Consider the following 20,151-nt stretch of genomic DNA (forward strand, 5'->3'; position numbering starts at 1 on the left):
AGCGGGTTTGGATGGTTTTGCAGTGGAATCTATTAAAAAAGGGGGTGACTGTATTGTTGACTCGGTAAGGTTATTTAATGTATGTATTACTCATGGTGAGGTGCCTGAGGATTGGCAGAATGCTTGCATAGTGCCATTGTACAAAGGCAAAAGGGATAAAAGTGAGTGCTCAAATTACAGAGGTATAAGTTTGTTGAGTATTCCTGGGAAATTATATGGGAGGGTATTGATTGAGAGGGTGAAGGCATCAGACTGGGGAAGAGCAGTGTGGTTTCAGAAGTGGTAGAGGATGTGTGGATCAGGTGTTAGCTTTGAAGAATGTACGTGAGAAATACTTAGAAAAGCAAATGGATTTGTATGTAGCATTTATGAATCTGGAGAAGGCATATGATAGAGTTGACAGAGATGCTCTGTGGAAGGTTTTACGAATATATGGCGTGGGAGGCAAGTTGTTAGAAGCAGTGAAAAGTTTTTATCGAGGATTTAAGGCATATGTGCGTGTAGGAAGAGAGGAAAGTGATTGGTTCTCAGAGAACGTTGGTTTGTGGCAGGGGTGCGAGATGTCTCATGGTGGTTTAATTGGTTTATGGATGGGGTTGTTAGGTAGGTGAATGCAAGAGCTATGGAAAGAGGGGCAAGTATGAAGTCTGTTATGGTGAGAGAGCTTGGGAAGTGAGTCAGTTGTTGTTCGCTGATGATACAGTACTGGTGGCTGATTTGGGTGAGAAACTGCAGAAGCTGGTGACTAAGTTTGGTAAAGTGTGAAAAAAGAAAGCTGAGAGTAAATGTGACTAAGAGCAAGGTTATTAGGTACAGTAGTGTTGAGGGACAAGTCAATTGGGAGGTAAGTTTGAATGGAGAAAAACTGGAGGAAGTGCAGTGTTTTAGATATCTACAAGTGGATTTGGCAGCAGATGGAACCATGGAAGTGGAAGTGAATCATAGGGTTGGGAAGGGGGCGATTATTGTGGGCATGTTGAAAAATGTGTGGAAGTCGAGAACGTTAGCTTGGAAAGCAAAATTGGGTATGTTTGAAGGAATAGTGGTTCCAACATGATATATGGTTGCGAGGTTTGGGCTATGGATAGAGTTGTATGGAGGAGGGTGGATGTACTGGAAATGAGATGTTTGCGGACAATATGTGGTGTGAGATGGTTTGATCGAGTAAGTAATGAAAGGGTGAGAGATATGTGGGAATAAGAGTGTGGTTGAGAAAGCAGAAGAGGGTGTTTTGAAATGGTTTGATCACATGGAGAGAATGAGTGAGGAAAGATTGACAAAGAGGATATATGTGTCAGAGGTGGAGGGAACGAGGAGAAGTGGGAGACCAAATTGGAGGTGGAAAGATGGAGTGAAAAAGATTTTGAGTGGTCGGGGCCTGAACATGCAGGAGGGTGAAAGGCATGCAAGGGATAGAGTGAATTGAAACAATGTGGTATACTGGGGTCGACGTGCTGTCAATGGATTGAACCAGTGCATGTGAAGCGTCTCGGGTAAACCATGGAAAGTTCTGTGGGGCCTGGATGTGGAAAGGGAGCTGTGGTTTCAATGCATTATACATGACAGCTAGAGACTGAGTGTGAACGAAAGTGGCCTTTGTTGTCTTTTCCTAGCGCTACCTCGCACACATGCAGGGGAGAGGGGTTGTTATTTCATGTGTGGCAGGGTGATGATGGGAATTAATAAGGGCAGACAGTATGAATTATGTACATATATATATATATATATATATATATATATATATATATATATATATATATATATAGTTTTTTTTTTCATACTATTCGCCATTTCCTGCATTAGCAAGGTAGTGTTAGGAACAGAGGACTGGGCCTTTGAGGGAATATCCTCACCTGGCCCCCTTCTCTGTTATATATATATATATATAAATATATATATATATATATATATATATATATATATATATATATATATATATATATATATATATATATATATATAAATTTTTTCTTTCATACTATTCGCCATTTCCCGCCGCAGCGAGGTAGCGTTAAGAACAGAGGACTGGGCCTCTGAGGGAATATCCTCACCCGGCCCCCTTCTCTGTTTCTTCCTTTGGAAAAATTTAAAAAATTAAAAAAGAAGGAGGGTGAAAGGCATGCAAGGGATAGAGTGAATTGGAACAATGTGGTATACCGGGGTTGACGTGCTGTCAGTGGATTGAATCAGGGCATGTGAAGCATCTGGGGTAAACCATGGAAAGTTGTGTGGGGCCTAGATGTGGAAAGGGAGCTGTGGTTTCGGGCATTATTGCATGACAGCTAGAGACTAAGTGTGAACGAATGGGGCCTTTGTTGTCTTTTCCTAGCGCTATCTCGCACACATGAGGGAGGAGGGGGATGGTATTCCATGTGTGGTGAGGTGGTGATGGGAATGAATAAAGGCAGACAGTGTGAATTGTGTGCATGGGTATATATGTATGTGTCTGTGTGTGTATATACATGTGTATATTGAGATGTATAGGTATGTATACTTGCGTGTGTGGACGTGTATGTATATACATGTGTATGGGGGTGGGTTGGGCCATTTCTTTCGTCTGTTTCCTTGCGCTACCTCGCAAATGCGGGAGACAGCGACAAAGCAAAATAAATAAAATATAATAATATATATATACATGATTGAGTAAGTAATGTAAGGGTAAGAGAGATGTGTGGAAACAAAAAGAGTGTGGTTGAGAGAGCAGAAGAGGGTGTTTTGAAATGGTTTGGGAACATGGAGAGAATGAGTGAGGAAAGATTGACCAAGAGGATATATGTGTCGGAGGTGGAGGGAACGAGGAGAAGTGGGAGACCAAATTGGAGGTGGAAAGATGGAGTGAAAAAGATTTTGAGTGATCGGGGCCTGAACATGCAGGAGGGTGAAAGGCGGGCAAGGAATAGAGTGAATTGGATCGATGTGGTATACCGGGGTTGACGTGCTGTCAGTGGATTGAATCAGGGCATGTGAAGCGTCTGGGGTGGGCCATGGAAAATTGTGTGGGGCCTGGATGTGGAAAGGGAGCTGTGGTTTCGGGCATTATTGCATGACAGCTAGAGACTGAGTGTGAACGAATGGGGCCTTTGTTGTCTTTTCCTGGCGCTACCTCGTACACACGAGGGGGGAGGGGGATGGTATTCCATGTGTGGCGAGGTGGCGATGGGAATGAATCAAGGCAGACAGTGTGAATTGTGTGCATGGGTATATATGTATGTGTCTGTGTGTGTATATATATGTGTACATTGAGATGTATAGGTATGTATATTTTGCGTGTGTGGATGTGTATGTATATACATGTGTATATGGGTGGGTTGGGCCATTTCTTTCGTCTGTTTCCTTGCGCTACCTCGCAAACGCGGGAGACAGCGACAAAGCAAAATAAAAAATATAAATATATATATATTTTTTTTTCTTCATACTATTTGCCGTTTCCCGCATTAGTGAGGTAGCGTTAAGAACAGAGGACTGAGCCCTCGAGGGAATATCCTCACTTGGCTCCTTTCTCTGTTCCTTCTTTTGGAAAATTAAAAATGAGAGGGGAGGATTTCCAGCCCCCCGCTCTCTTCCCTTTTAGTCGCCTTCTACAACATGCAGGGAATACATGGGAAGTATTCTTTCTCCCCTATCCCCAAGGATAATATATATATATATATATATATATATATATATATATATATATATATATATATATATATATATATATATATATATATAATTTTTTTTTTTATCATTTTGCTTTGTCGCTGTGTCCCGCGTTTGCAAGGTAGCGCAAGGAAACAGACGAAAGAATGGCCCAACCCACCCACATACACATGTATATATATACACGTCCACACACGCACATTTACATACCTATACATCTCAATGTATACATATATATACACATGCAGACATATACATATATACACATGTACATAATTCATACTGTCTGCCTTTATTCATTCCCATTGCCACCTCGCCACACATGGAATAACAACTCCCTCCCCCCTCATGTGTGCGAGGTAGCGCTAGGAAAAGACAACAAAGGCCCCATTCGTTCACAGTCTCTAGCTGTCATGTAATAATGCACCGAAACCACAGCTCCCTTTCCACATCCAGGCCCCACAGAACTTTCCGTGGTTTACCCCAGATGCTTCACATGCACTGGTTCAATCCATTGACAGCACGTCAACCCCGGTATACCACATCGTTCCAATTCACTCTATTCCTTGCACGCCTTTCACCCTCCTGCATGTTCAGGCCCCAATCACTCAAAATCTTTTTCATCCCATCTTTCCACCTCCAATTTGGTCTCCCACTTCTCTTCGTTCCCTCCACCTCTGACACATATATCCTCTGGGTCAATCTTTCCTCACTCATTCTCTCTATGTGACCAAACCATTTCAAAACACCCTCTTCTGCTCTCTCAACCACACTCTTTTTATTACCACACATCTCTCTTACCCTTATATTACTTACTCGATCAAACCACCTCACACCACATATTGTCCTCAAACATCTCATTTCTAGCACATCCACCCTCCTGCGCACAACTCTATCTATAGCCCACGCCTCGCAACCATACAACATTGTTGGAACCACTATTTCTTCAAACATACCCATTTTTGCTTTCCAAGATAATGTTCTCGACTTCCACACATTCTTCAACGCTCCCAGAATTTTCGCCCCCTCCCCCTTCCTATGATTCACTTCTGCTTCCATGGTTCCATCCACTACCAAATCTACTCCCAGATATCTAAAACACTTCACTTCCTCCAGTTTTTCTCCATTCAAACTTACCTCCTAATTGACTTGACCCTCAACCCTACTGTACCTAATAACCTTGCTCTTATTCACATTTACTCTCAACTTTCTTCTTTCACACACTTTACCAAACTCAGTCACCAGCTTCTGCAGTTTCTCACATATATATTTTTTTTTTCCATATATATTCACCATATCTTGCATTAGCAAGGTAGCGTTAAGAACAAAGGACTCAGCTTTAGAAAGAATATCCACACTTGGCTCCCTTCTCTGTTCCTTCTTTTGGAAAGTTGAAAATCATAAATCATCAGAAATGCTTAAACTGTTTTACTGTGCCTCTTTAATTGTACAAATGTACTGCAGAATATGCTTTGATATAGATGTAAACATTCCACTTTTACAAAAATAGGTGGCATCATAATAATCCTGTTGGTTATGATTACAACTACTCTGAATCTATTGTCATAAAAACATATTTCGCTGCAGCCAAACTGTAACTGCAAAATCTTGTAAATCTACATGGTCTGGCTGAGTGTTTATTTTTCAACATTCAGGACCAACAAATCAAGCCTTACAACACTTTAATACTGAAATCAATCTGGAATGTTGATACTACAGGTATATGGATGACAAAAGCCATGGAATGAAAAATGCATGAACACAGTGACACCAAAGTGATGACTTAGTTGAGCTTCTGCCTTGCAGGTTCAATAAATGAAAGAGAAAGCATATTAAGATGATATACTAGTAGAATAAATTGGTATCTAAACATACCCGGAGTACTTCTGACTGAGACCTCAGGTCTCAAACATCACGATCCACATGATATGTAACACTGTAAAACATGCCTATACTCCCTTCTAAACGAAACAGCCTTTTCAAGAGCCATTAAATCTTCTGCAGATTTAATTTTCAGTGTGACATAGAATATAGTACAAGTATTCATAAAAATATCTTTTTCCTTTTTTCTTTCATACTATTCGCCATTTCCCGCATTAGCGAGGTAGCGTTAAGAACAGAGGACTGGGCCTTAGAGGGAATATCCTCACCTGGCCCCCTTCGCTGTTCCTTCTTTTGGAAAAAAAAAAAAAAAATGAGAGGGGAGGATTTCCAGCCCCCCGCTCCCTTAATAAAAAAATATCTACGAAACCTAATAATCCATACTGGAACTCTTCTCATGTCATTTAAAAAATGATACAATTATTTTCACCCTAACTTCAATGTGCATGGCATGTAAGGGGAGGACACTATATTTCCCTCTCATCAAATTACTGAGGAAAACTTTTATGATTGCTGTGTAACAATTTGGGCACTGATGACTGAGTTGTCTGAGAAGAAAAGGACCACTGTAGTTGGAGAACTGTGATCCACTGCACTTTGGCAAGAAAGCAGATAACTGTAATATGCAAAAAACTGTAAAATATGAAATAAGATAAATGTAAAAAAGTGCGACTACAAGTGAAAAAATCATTTATTTATATGGTTTGAGGGAGAAACATTTAAAGTCTATCATGTGTTGAAATTAGCATAAAATGCCATTTTGAATATGATGTAACACATTCCAAAAATATAAAGTAGTTCTTTTTTGTAAGATACCATAAGGAAGTTTGAGAAAATAAAATAGTCTAAAAATAAAATAGTCTAAAAATCAATGTAAAAAAAGGAAATCAGTTTCTTATATATTTACATACATAATGCACTGTGGAATTAAACAAGATTTGAATATCTGAAGGCCTCAAGACCTTATGGCACTTTAGAATTGGAGTATAATGCACAGACTTATGATAATGTGCTTCAACTTGTAACAAGCTGGAAAAAATTGTCTAAATATTTTCAAAGTCTATGAGAATTTTCTCTTTTCATAAATTTTGTTCATGGACATTCACCATTTCCTGCAATAACAAAGTATGCAAGGAACAGATGAAAAAATGGCTCCTACACACATATCCACTCTCTGGCCGTCATGCATAATGCACTGAAACCAGAGGCCTCTATCCACAACCAAGCCCTGCAGACCTTTCCTTGGCTTACCCTGACTACTTCCCATGCCCTGGTTCAGCTTACCGACATCACGTTGATCCCTGTAAATCACATTGCTCTACCGATAGCATGCCTTGCATCCTTCTGCGTATTCAAGCCCCAAGCCTCCAATGCATCTTTCAATCTATTCTTCCACCTCCTGCTTAGTTTTCTCTTTTCCTTGTTCCTTCCAATTCTGACATGTAAACCCACTTAGTCATCCTCTTCAGTTCTCATAGTACTACATCTTCAGTTCTCTTAATACTACATCTCTCTCTTACCCTATCATTTCTTATGTGACCAACCCTTCTCACACCACTTATCATCCTCAAACATTTCAATTCTAAAACATTCATCCTATCCATATTTTTGTCTAATGCCCATGCCTTGCAACTATATGGCACTAACTGGGTTACTATACCATCAAACACACTCATCTTTACCCTGAAAGATAGTGACCTCTCTTTCCACACATTTCTCAATTCACCCAATTCCTTTACCTGCTTCACCCTATCGTTCACTTCAGCTCCCATGGTTGCATTCTCTGATATAGCCACTTCTAGGTATCTAAAATGTTCCACTTCCTCCAAGTTCATTCCATGTAAACTCAAATTTCAACTACCATCTCTCTATGCATTGACATACCTAATAACCCTGCTTTTATTCACATCTACTCTCGACTTTCTCCTTTCACACACTCTCTCAAACTTACACACCAACTTATACAGTTTCTTACTCAAACATACCACCTCCACCATATCATCAGCAAACACCATCTTATCATAATGTGAGGTATCTGTATGTTTATCATGTATATTATCATTATGTCACAACAAAATACTATTTGATTTGAGCCCCAGCAGCTTGGAAAATACATTCATCTGTGTTCACAGTAACCCCATTATTTACTGTATCCAGAGTAAATGTAGACATTACTGCATGTCTTGAAGGTATGCATGTTAAAGATACTTTACTCATGGAAGCACAGATAATTTTGGAGGTAATGGAGATAACCAAAGAGCCCTTCACTCTCATTCCCAGTATTCTTCAGTCCACCCCATCTCACTCCAGCAGTACCTAAAGCATTTATTATCAGTTTCAGTACAGTACCTTTTTCAGTAAGGTTTCTTAAAATTTTTCTTTCATACCTGTCTGCTGTTTTCCACATCAGCAAGGTAGCGCTACAAACTGACAAAGAAAAAGTCTCATTCACTTACATCTATTCTCCAGTTGCCATATGTATACTATATGTATATAGGTAATTATCTAAGTTGCTTTGGGTACAGTATCATCCTTCCATAAGGGCTACCTTGTAAAAATTTGGTTGGGAGCTTAACTCCCTCTTAGTGTATGGGTTTTAATGGCTTGACTTATGACAGAAACAAAGTGTGACAGGAGTTGAGGAATGTATGCAAGTCATAAGTTGAGGCTTCCTGCTATTCAACTTGTGGCTAGTTTACTTTCTGTGGATCACTGGCATATGAAATTGCACAAGTTGACACAGCAAAAGCAGAGCCAATGAGTGCAACATCATTCCAAGTCAAACAAGTCTGAACTGGCATTTCATAAAACAGTAAATGGTAAATCCTCCTTTTCAACACTGATAGCCAGCTGTTCAATCTACAGCTTTCTTCTATTTGTTTTAGATTTGTTAAAGCATTCCACTGTCTTGGATCCTTTTAATCTTCCCTTCCATTTCAGTGCAGGCAGTGACAGTGATAAGGTGACAGGGAAGAAAGATTACTACCCATGTATCTTCTGTATGGTATAGAAGGTGACTAAGAGGGATAGCAACAGGGAGATTAAATCCCCACTTTCTGTATTACTTTCTAAAAGAAGCAAAGAAAGTACCCTAGCTTGGACTTTTCCTCTAAGGCTCAGTCACTTGTTTCTGATACTATGTCACTAAGGGAGGAAACAGCAAACAGGAAAATATGAAAGAAAAGATAAAATTCTGGTGCTGTAGCTTTGGTTTGGTTCCAGTGCTACACAGATATTGTGTCATATCTACTGACTTAGTCTGAGGCTCTTCTGATGCTGCAGTCTGTAGTTCTGATGGCTACAGTCTGTGCTTCTGATGACTCAGCTGTGCAGCTTTGCTGAATACAATGTGAGACTTACTTAACTTTGCAATCCCTCTGTGGCTCTGCTGACTCTGCAGTCTGTTGCTATACTGACAGTAGTCTCCTGGCTCTGCTGTCTGTAGCTCAGCTGACTAGTCTGTGGCTCTGCTGTCTGTAGCTCAGCTGACTAGTCTTTGCCTCTGCTAATTCTGCAGTCTGTATCTTTGCAGATTAAAGTCTGAGGTTTTGTTGACTCTACAGTTTGTGGCCTTCATAAATCATAAAGATAAATCAACTTATGTAAACAAATGCTAAGAGCATTATTTCAAAATGAAATGAGCTGTTATTATATGTTATCACAGAGACACTAAACATAATTACAGTCTTAGAAACACAGTTAAACTATGAGAATAAATATTTACTTGACAAAGTAACAATATCTGGATATAAAATGCTCACAAATGATCATTCACATAAGGTACAAGGTGGAGTTTTTATCATGAAATGTTAGAAGTAGCCTTGGCTAGTTAAAGTAGGCAAGCTAGATGCCAAAACTTATGATTTTCTTTACATTGACATGGCTAACAAGAAATAAAAGAAAACCTTAATCTGGCATCAAATAACACCCTCAGCAGAAGGAAAATGACATAATGCTATGAAATGAAATGAAATCTATGGTAAACAAGGAAATTATCATAGGGAGAACTGTTAACTGTAATCAGTTGCTTGTGAGGGAAGTAGATTTATCAACAACTAAAAGCACTTTTCTTGACCACTTTATTAATAAACTAACCAAAAGCCAAAAATCCCATGAAGGCATACTTTACAAATGAGCAGATTTTCTTTAATTTTTCTTCCTTTTGGCTGCTGTTGCTTAAAAGAATGCAGGGAGAAGAGAGAGCCTTCTTACTGATCTATCCTTATCTCATCCAATTACAGGAATGCATAAATCCAAAAACAGATACCCTAGATATGTACCAATGGGCCCTCCGCTGTCTGTCTTTCCTATGTATTAGAATGTTTCGCTCTGATGACTGCAGTATGTAGTTCTGATCACTATAGTTTACAGATCTGCTGACTACAACCTATGATTCTGCTTAGCACAGTCTGTGGCTTTGCTTACAAAAATCTGTAGCTCTTCTGAATCGGCGATCTGTGACTCTGCAGTCTGTGGCTTTGCTGGTTCTGGAGTCTGCAGTCTGTGGCTCTGCTGATTCTGGAGTCTGTAGTCAAGGGTTCTACTGTTGATTCTCCACAGCTCTGGTGATAATGCAGGCTGATGCTCTACTGACTCTGAATCTGTGTCTCTGGTGACTCTGTTGATTACAATGTGTAGCTCTGCTGACTATAATATATAGCTCTGCTAACTCTGCAGACTCTACAGTGTGTTGCTCTGCTGACAAGAGTTTGGTTCTGCTGATTCAGCCATGTGTAGCTCTTCTGACTGATGTCTGTGGCTCTGGTGGCTCCACAAACTACAGTCTGTAGCTCTATCAACTCAGCGGTCTGAAAACTCTACCAACTCAGCAGTCTGTAGCTAAGCGGACTACAGTCTGGCTCTGATGATTCTCGAGTCAGCAGCTCTGTAGTATGTGGTTCTGCCCACCACAGTCTGTGGCTCTGGAGACCAATCTTTGGCTTTAAAAGTTCTGTAGTCTGTGGCTATGGTGACTCTGCAATCTGTAGCTTTACTGCTTCTGCAAACTACATCAAGTTGCTCTGGTGACTGCAGTTTATAGCTCTACTGACTGCAATCTGAAGCATTGCCGACTCTGCAGTTTGTGGCTCCACTGACTACAGTGAGGCTCTATAATTCAAAATTTGTAGTCCTGTTAACTCTGCAGTCTGTAGCTTTGATGATTACAGTTTCCAGCTCTATACTACAGCCTGTATCAATACTCAATCTGTAGTGTGTATTTCTACTGACTACAATCTGCAACACTGCTGACTTATGTGTGTCTCTATTGACAACAGTCTGTAGCTCTGTTGACTCTGTAGTATGAAACTCTCAAGAATGCAGTCTGAAGCTCAGCTGACTCCAGTATGTAGCTCACTTGTCTCAGTGGTCAGAAGCCCTATTGACTCTGAAGGTTGAGTCTGCTACGTAAAGTGTGGATCTGTTGACTACAGTGAGTGGGACTGCCGATTCTGAGTCTACTGCTCTGATGACTAATGTCTGCGGTTAAAAACAGTCTGCAGCTATGCTGACTACAATCTGCATCTCTAACCACAATCAGTGGTTTTACTCAGGGGATATCCAAGCCACTTTTTAATACAGAGAGCATTTTTTTCCAATCTGTAACTGTTACTAACATTGTTACAAACATTCACCACTACTTTTTCAATTTTTGTCATTATGTACTTGACAGCACACCCTTTAACACTTACCCTGCAAATACCAAAAAATCCAGCTACCTCTGTGAGCACAATGAATATGAGAAAAAAATCTTTTAAATATACTACAATTTAAAGAGATCAAAGAAATGCATTCACCATTACAAAAAAAAAAAAAAACCCCTACCTCCATTCTGCCAAGGTGGAGTGAAGTGAGCACATACCTTAGTGTGCAGCAGGGTAACGAGCTACCCACGAGGACCCATGAGGCTTTGTTATGGAGGCAGGGCTACTCAATGTGTAACTTGGATGTCAAAAAAATGCTTTTCTTCACCAGTCAGAGGTGAATGAAGAACTAAATTAGGCATGCAGTTTTAAAAACAATAGATGGAAATTTTGTCTCTGGTGATTGTCTGATATCATCATATGACATATGCCACAGTTAAGATATCCAAAGTAGAGAATAAGTGGTTGTAATAAGTGATATAAATATGAAAGTGGAATATGATGAAACTGGTGGGTTAGCTGGCACATGGGGAGTGCCTGGAGTAAATGATAGTGGAAGTTATATTGTGGATGTCTGTGCTGAGAGAAGTTTATCACTTGCAAACACTTTTTCTCAGCTCAAGATGATCCACAGATTTACATGGATGAGATATGATGGAAGAGAAGAGCAAATGGCTTTGATTGACTACATAGAAGTGGATGCTGAAGTTGTGAGAGGATTCTCTGGACCCTGACCATTTTGCAGTTCTTTTGAGGATGAGGATCAGGGAGAAGTGGAGGCATGGTGTAAGAAAGAATCGAGAGGTAAAAGTACTGGCAAGCGAGAAGATGAATCAGAAAAATGTAGGGAGGAGTAGGAAAGGAGGGTGAATGAAAGTTTAGATGGAAGTGCAGTGAATGTAGGGTGCAGTCATGTGTGAATGAGGTGTTAAATATGTTTAGAGAAATACTATTAAAGGTTGTGGAATTAATAGTTGGATACAAGGTCATGATATAATAAGAGGGCAATGCATGGGGGACGGAAGAGATTAGAAATGTGGAAGAGAAGAAAAAGCATATGGTAGATTGTTCGAAAAGAAAGTACCAGTGAAAGTTCAGTAAAGGAGGAGAGAAGAACATAAAACATGCAAATGAAATGTAATGAAGCTGATAATGGAAAGCAAAGAAAGAGCAGATGAAGATTTTGGAAGAAAGTTGAGAGAAAAGTTTAGGGAAAATAAGAAATTGTACCAGAAAGGGGTGAAAAAGGAAAAAAGGTGGATGTAAGAGTTGAAATGCTAATGTGAGAAATAAAGAAGGAGAGTTGCTGCATCAAAAGGAGGAAGAGAAAGGAAAATGAAAAGAGTATTTTGAAAAACTGATGAATTTGGGAGAAGGTGTGGTAGGAAGGGTATGGACAATGGAAGGAACAGGATACAAATAAAGGGCCTACAGCAAAAAAGGAGGTAAGATGGGCAACAATGAGGCTGAAGTTAAGAAAGGTACCTGCAGTGGATGGGATTATGTGTGAAATGCTGAAGTATGGAAGAGAACGTGTGACAAATTGGATGTAAGTGACATACAATTCAGCATGGAAACAGGAGGTTGTGCCTGGGGATTAGATGAAAGCTATCCTTATTTCTTCATTCAAACAAAAAGGTGCTAAGGATGTACATAGCAATTGTAGGGGAAAAAGTCTACTAAGTATACCAGGAAAAGTATATGCAAGTATGTTAACTGATATAGAGATGGAAGTGACTGAATGCAGAATACGTGAGGAGAAAGGGGGTTTTAAAAGAGGTAGGGGATGTGTGAATCAGATTTTTGTGGTAAAGATGACCATGAAAAGTATTCAGTGAAAAAATGAAGTTATATGCAGCCTTCATAGATATGGCAAAAGCATATGACAGAGTTGAGCAGAATACTTTATGGGATGTTTTAAAGATATATGGGGTAGGGGGCCAACTGTTAAATGGTGTGCAAGTCTTCTACAGAGAAGCAACTACATGTGTAAGAGTAGATGGAGAAATGAACGAAGTTTCAGTGTAAATGTGGGAGTGAAGCAAGGCTGTGTGATGGGAACATCAGTGAAGGGGCAAATGGGGAGGTGATAACAAGTAGTGGTGATGTGAGAAGGAGATGGAGTGAGTATTTTGAAGGTTTGTTGAATGTGTTTGAAGATAGAGTGGTAGATATAGGGTATTTTGGTCGAGGTGGTGTGTCAAGTGAGAGGGTTAGGAAGAATGATTTAGTAAACAGAGGAGAGGTAGTAAAAGCTTTGCAGAAGATGAAAGCCAGCAAGGCAACAGGTTTGGATGGAATGATTTGGCAAACAGAGAAGAGGTAGTAAAAGCTTTGCAGAAGATGAAAGCCAGCAAGGCAACAGGTTTGGATGGTATTGCAGTGGAATTTTTTACTAAAAAAGGGGGCGACTGTATTGTTGACTCGTTGGTAAGGTTATCTAATGTATGTATGACTCATGGTGAGGTGCCTGTGGACTGGTGGAATGCTTGCATAATACCACTGTACAAAGGCAAAGGGGATAAAAGTGAGTGCTCAAATTACAGAGGTATAACTTTGTTGAGTATTCCTGGGAAATAATGTGGGAGGATATTGACTGAGACGGTGAGGGCATGTACAGAGCATCAGATTGGGGAAGAGCAGTGTGGTTTCAGAAGTGGTAGAGCATGTGTGGATCAGGTGTTTGCTTTGAAAAATGTATGCGAGAAATACTTAGAAAAGCAAATGGATTTGTATGTAGCATTTATGGATCTGGAGAAGACATATGATAAGAGTTGATAGAGATGCTCTGTGGAAGGTATTAAGAATATATGGTGTGGGAGGTAAGTTGTTAGAAGCAGCGAAAAGTTTTTATCGAGGATGTAAGGCATGTGTATGTGTAGGAAGAGAGCAAAGTGATTGGTTCTCAGTGAATGTTGGTTTGCGGCAGGGGTGAGCGATGTCTCCATGGTTGTTTAACTTGTTTATGGATGGGGTTGTCAGGGAGGTGAATGCAAGAGTTGTGGAAAGAGGGGCAAGTATGCAGTCTGTTGTGGATGAGAGAGCTTGGGAAGTGAGTCATTTGTTGTTTCCTGATGATACAGCACTGGTGGCTGATTTGGGAAAGAAACTGCAGAAGGTGGTGCCTGAGTTTGGTAAAGTGTGTGAAAGAAGAAAGTTGAGAGTAAATGTGAATAAGAGCAAGGTTATTAGGTACAGTAGGGTTGAGGGACTAGTCAATTGGGAGGTCAGTTTGAATGGAAAAAAAAAAATGGAGGAAGTGAAGTGTTTTAGATATCTGGGAGTGGTTTTGGCAGTGGATGGAACCATGGAAGCGGAAGTGTCATAGGGTTGGGAGGGGGCGAAAGTTCTGGGCGCGTTGAAGAATGTGTGGAAGTCGAAAACGTTATCTTGGAGAGCAAAAATGGGTATGTTTGAAGGAATAGTGGTTCCAACAATGATATATGGTTGTGAGGCGTGGGCTATAGATAGAGTTGTGCGCAGGAGGGTGGATGTGCTGGAAATGAGATATTTGAGGACAATATGTGGTGTGAGGTGGTTTGATTGAGTAAGTAATGAAAGGGTAAGAGAGATGTGTGGTAATAAAAAGAGTATGGTTGAGAGAGTAGAAGAGGTTGTTTTGAAATGGTTTGGTCACATGGAGAGAATGAGTGAGGAAAGATTGACAAAGAGGATATATGTGTCAGAGGTGGAGGGAACGAAGAGAAGTGGGAGACCAAATTGGAGGTGGAAAGATGGAGTGAAAAAGATTTTGAGTAATCAGGGCCTACACATGCAGGAGGGTGAAAGGCGTGAAAGGAATAGAGTGAATTGGAATGATGTGGTATACCAGGGTTGACGTGCTATCAATGGATTGAACCAGGGAATGTGAAGCGTCTGGGGTAAGCCATGGAAAGTTCTGTGGGGCCTTTATGTGGAAAGGGAGCTGTGGTTTCAGTGCATTATACATGACAGCTAGAGACTGAGTGTGAACGAATGTGGCCTTTGTTGTCTTTTCCTAGTGCTTCCTCGTGCACATGCGGGGGGGAGGGTTGTTATTTCATGTGTGGCGGGGTGGTGACGGGAATGAATAAGGGCAGACAGTATGAATTATGTTAATGTGTATATAAGTATATGTCTGTGTGTATATATATATATATATATGTATGTCTGTGTGTATATATATGTATACATTGACATGTATAGGTATGTATATGTGCATGTATATACATGTGTATGTGGGTGGGTTGGGCCATTCTTTCGTCTGTTTCCTTGTGCTACCTTGCTAATGTGGGAGACAGCAACAAAGTATGATAAAAAAAAAATAATATGTATATATGAGTGGTTGGGCCATTCTTCATCTGCTTCTTTGCACTACCTCACTGATGCAGAAAACAGTGATTTAACATAATAAATAAATATAAATATATATCCCCTATCCCTGGGGAAAGGGGAGAAAGAATACTTCCCATGTATTCCCAGCGTATTGTAGAAGGCGACTAAAAGGGAAGGGAGCGGGGGGCTGGAAATCCTCCCCTCTTGTTTTTTTTTTGTTTTCTTTTCCCCAAAGAAGGAACAGAGAAGGGGGCCAGATGAGGATATTCCCTCAAAGGCCCAGTCCTTTGTTCTTAACGCTACCTCGCTAACACAGGAAATGGCGAATAGTATGAAAGAAAGAAAGATATATAAATGAGTGATAAGAGAGATGGAAGCTAAATTGTGCAGACACGGAGTGTAGCAGTAACGTATGGTGGCTAGTGGCAAGACTGTTTGCGGATGATAATGAGTTGTTTGCTGAGAATGAAGAGGAGTTGCAGAAGCTTGTAAGTGTGTTTTATGATGTGTGTAAGCATAGGCGACTGATGGTAAATGTAAGTAAAAGCAAAGTAATGGTGTTTGAAAGGATATAGAGTGAAAGTATGGGTTTTGCAAAACCATTCAGAGAAAGCAGAAAGCGTTCTAAACTATGTTTCAGATGTGGGGGAGAAAGACTGGAAGAGGAGAGAGAATTTATATATTCAGAAGCTGTCTTGGGTAAGTTTGGTGATATGGAAGGAGAGACAAGGGAGAGAGAAGTACAAAATATGACAGGATATGGAAGGAGAGACAAGGGAGAGAGAAGTACTACATATGACAGTCATTCGGTCTCCTAAAAGAATAATGAAATGCAGAGGTGTAAGTATGGAAGTGAAGAGAGGATTAAGGGACAGCAGAGTCCTCCCAACCTTAACGTATGCAGCCGAAACATGGACATGGGATGAGTCACAGAGGTCAATAATCCAAGCTGTGAAAAAGAGGCATTTGAGAGAAGCATGTGGTATGACTAAATGAAATGAAGAAAGAAATGAAGGGGTGTGTGAGGGATGTGGTATGGCATGGAAAGTAAAAGGGACAAACTGTGGAGTGGCAGAGTGGGTGAAACATAATACTTTGAGGTGGTTTGGGCATGTGGAAAAAAAGCAACACTGGGAGTCAGAGAGAGAGAGAGAGAGAGAGAGAGAGAGAGAGAGAGAGAGAGAGAGAGAGAGAGAGAGAGAGAGAGAGTCCTCTCCTCCAGTTTTTACTTTTCCAAAAGAAGGAACAGAGAAGGGGGGCCAAGTGAGGATTTTCCCTCAGGCTCAGTCCTCTATTCTTAATGCTATCTCACTAATGTGGGAAGTGGCGAATATGTATGAAGAAGAAAATAAATGAATGGTTGACATAAAAAGACTTAACAAATAAGTTTATCTAAGAACTACTATAAAACTTCTGCTCTAATACCAGCCTTCTGCTTAAACTAGACTTTCCTCACACAACAATGGAAGAAAATAACAGGAGACAGTGATGTACGTCTCCTCTCAGATGCTATTGAGGGCCTAAGAAATGTGTGGGTGGTATAAGAAGGCCTACTGCTACATATGGTATGGTTTATGAATATTAAACTTGGCATACAATTTAGTACAGTGGCACAGAAATCTTGTCTCATATGATGCATGACAAGTACCATCAAATGATACATGCCACAATTTAAGAGATAAATGTCCATATGAATCTTTTTATTCCATTTTCATCAATACTGAAGGGAATTATGATCTTGTTCAACAAGAAACTTACATGAATTTTCATTATCAAGAGTTTCTACAGGCATAATTTCTACATACAATAAGATTATATGTGGTACTGAGTACATGCTTCAGCTTGCCATTTTCAGACTTTGTAGAGATGGAATTCACCGAATGACTGAGTATTATTCCCCTTAACCATAACAACAACAGCATCAATAATTAACACCCAGGCAATGCCTCTGCTCTGTAATAACAGCAAATACAATATTTTCCTATCACATGATGATCATTGTTTAATGACATTTTACAGGGTTAGTAAAACAATAAATATTCCCTTATCTCACTGAATACCATAGCTAAAACTTCTACTGTTACAGGTGATTCCCTATGAAATCTCAGTTAAGTAATATAAGTAAAATATAAGCAGCATGGCTAAGCCTCAAACCTGAATCCCCAAAATTTTTTTGGGCTTTGAATGTTCCCAGGTGTCATACACTGGCTTCATTTTCTCTCCTAATATATTTCATTATTATTATATAATCCAAAAGACTCCTCCTGGGGTTCATGTAGCTTCAAACCTGTGCTACAATCAGAAGCAGGGAAAGAATGGAGTTTTTGTGAAAAGAGTAAGATGCATGGGTGAGTAGGAAGAGAGCACAGTAAGTGGTTCCAAGTAAAGGTGAGTCAGTGGTTGGGGAGTGCGATGTAGCCATAACTTAAATCAGGTTATGTATGGAATGGTGAGGGTGCTGAATGTAAAGGTTTTATAAGAACAGGTCTGCACACACACACACACACACACACACACACAGAGAGAGAGAGAGAGAGAGAGAGAGAGAGAGAGAGAGAGAGAGAGAGAGAGAGAGAGAGAGAGAGAGAGAGAGAGAGAGAGACAGAGAGAGAGAGAGAGAGAGAGAGAGAGAGAGTTTTCTGAGTTTACGACCGCAAGTGAAAGAGAAACTTTAGAGTAAATGTGAATAAAAGCTAGTTCTTAAGTTTCAACAAAAAAGAGAACAATTCAGTTGTTGTAAGACTTCAATCATCAATGCACATATAGTGCAACTGTATACAGGATAGGGAGATAAAGGTGAGGGTTCAAACAACAGACATATACATCTGTTGAATGCAACTGGTAAGATGAGGTAGAGAAAGGTGACTGAGAGGGTGAGGACATGTACATAGCATCATACTAGGAAGGAAAAATGTGGTTTCAGGAGTGCTAGAGGATGTGCAGATCAAGTGTTTTTTTAAAGAATGTGTGAGAAATAATTGGAGAAACAGAAGGATTTGTATGTGACATTCATGAATCTCGATAAAGTATATGATAGTGATGAAAGAGAGGCCTTGAGGTAGATCTCTTGAATATATGCTGCAGCAGGAAAGCTAACAGAAGCACTGAAGTTTTTATCATAAGTGAAAGGCAAGTGTACAAGTAAGTAGAGAGGAAGTTGAGAGGTCCTAAGTGAAGTATGCAGTCTATAAGAATGAGGGGGCTTAGGAAGAGTCAATTGTTTGCTGATGACATAAGACTGGTGACAGATTCGAGAGAGAAAATGCAAAAGATGATGTCTTAATATGGGAATAAGTGTGAAAGGAGAAAGTTGAGAGTAAATATGGATAAAAGTAAGGTGATCAAGTTCAGTAGTGTGAGTGGCAGTTGAGTGTGAGTTTGAATGGAGAATATTTGGAGGAATTGGCATGTTTTAGATACCTGGGAGTGGACATGGTATCAAATGGAATTATGTAAGCAGAATTGACTTATACGGTGGGTGAAGGGGCAAAGGTTTTAGAGGCATTGAGAAATGTATGGAAAGAGAGGTCATTAACTGAAAGGGTGAAAAAGGGTTTGTTTGATGGTATTGTACCTAACAATGTTGTATGGATGTGAGGCACTGGATATACATGAGAATGTGTAGACAGGGATGGACATGTTGGAAATAAAATGTTTGAGAATAATATGAGATGGTTTCATCAAGTAAGTAATATATGTATAAGGGTATGAGAGGGGTGTTTAATAATAGCAGTTTAATTCAGAGAGCTGATAAGGGTGTGCCAAACTGGTTCAGACGTATGGAGAGAATGAAGTATGAAAAAAGTATATACATGAAGATGAAATATTGCATTACCAGACTCAGCCCACTTGAAGTTCCACTAGAGTGAAAGTCACCTTTGGTGATGTGGTATCATTGGGAGTACAGTCTTGTCAAAGAACTTCTCACTCTAAAGAAATTCACATTTCCATGCTACTGAAAATAGATCCTGAGTAACACCAGGGGTTAAGAAAAAAGAATCTAATGGTAATAATAAAGAAAATAAATGATAAAGATCAGAAGTATCTGGTACATCCTCAGTCCCAATCATGCAAAATAAGTAGGAGTGTCCTGTACATATACTTAAATATTTTGTTACTGTAAATGGAATGAGTGAAATTAAATTTGTCTTTACTTGTTAATTCCTGCTATACAGAGCTACACATATGGAATATTTTCTGTAGCATACATTGTGCTTTAATAGGGATAAGACATCTCAGGCCAACTAATGATAATGACAATCAAATGACATCTTTGGTGACTCACTGGTGCTAAAAAAAAAAGTTCTTTTCATATATTTCTTATTTCTTTCATATGATGATTTGAAATGCTTTAAGCTGACAGGCGTGGGAAGAGACTTGTGGGAAATAGAAACTTTCATCCATTTATAAACTTGAGCTCCACATCCATATCATCTGTTGGAACTGGAAGATGACCTGGTCTCATTGGTCTTCTCAGGGATCCAAATATCCTGGAATACAGAGGCAGTTAAAAGATACAGGATATTCATGAAAAAATACTAAGTGGTAAAACAAATATAAAATCATTAGTAAGCCAAAAATTTTCTATTACAGTAAACTAATTATATCTTAAGCAAACCTGAAAGTTTCATTCATGTTAGTGAGATGATAAATTAATATGGAAGTGCATTCATGA

General features: G+C 39.7%; 1 protein-coding gene across 1 annotated transcript in view; it reads right to left on the reverse strand.

Moving 5' to 3' along the window:
- Positions 1-5,052: 5,052 nt before the first annotated feature.
- LOC139749254 (copper-transporting ATPase 1-like) overlaps positions 5,053-20,151 on the reverse strand; it is a 364,429-nt gene continuing 349,330 nt past the window's right edge. Inside the window, exon 28 of the mRNA XM_071662991.1 lies at positions 5,053-19,966. The gene's annotated coding sequence lies outside the window, so the exon portion shown is untranslated. The remainder of the gene's footprint in view (positions 19,967-20,151) is intronic.

This window comes from Panulirus ornatus, chromosome 6 (genome assembly GCF_036320965.1).
Source record: "Panulirus ornatus isolate Po-2019 chromosome 6, ASM3632096v1, whole genome shotgun sequence".
NCBI lineage: Eukaryota > Metazoa > Arthropoda > Malacostraca > Decapoda > Palinuridae > Panulirus > Panulirus ornatus.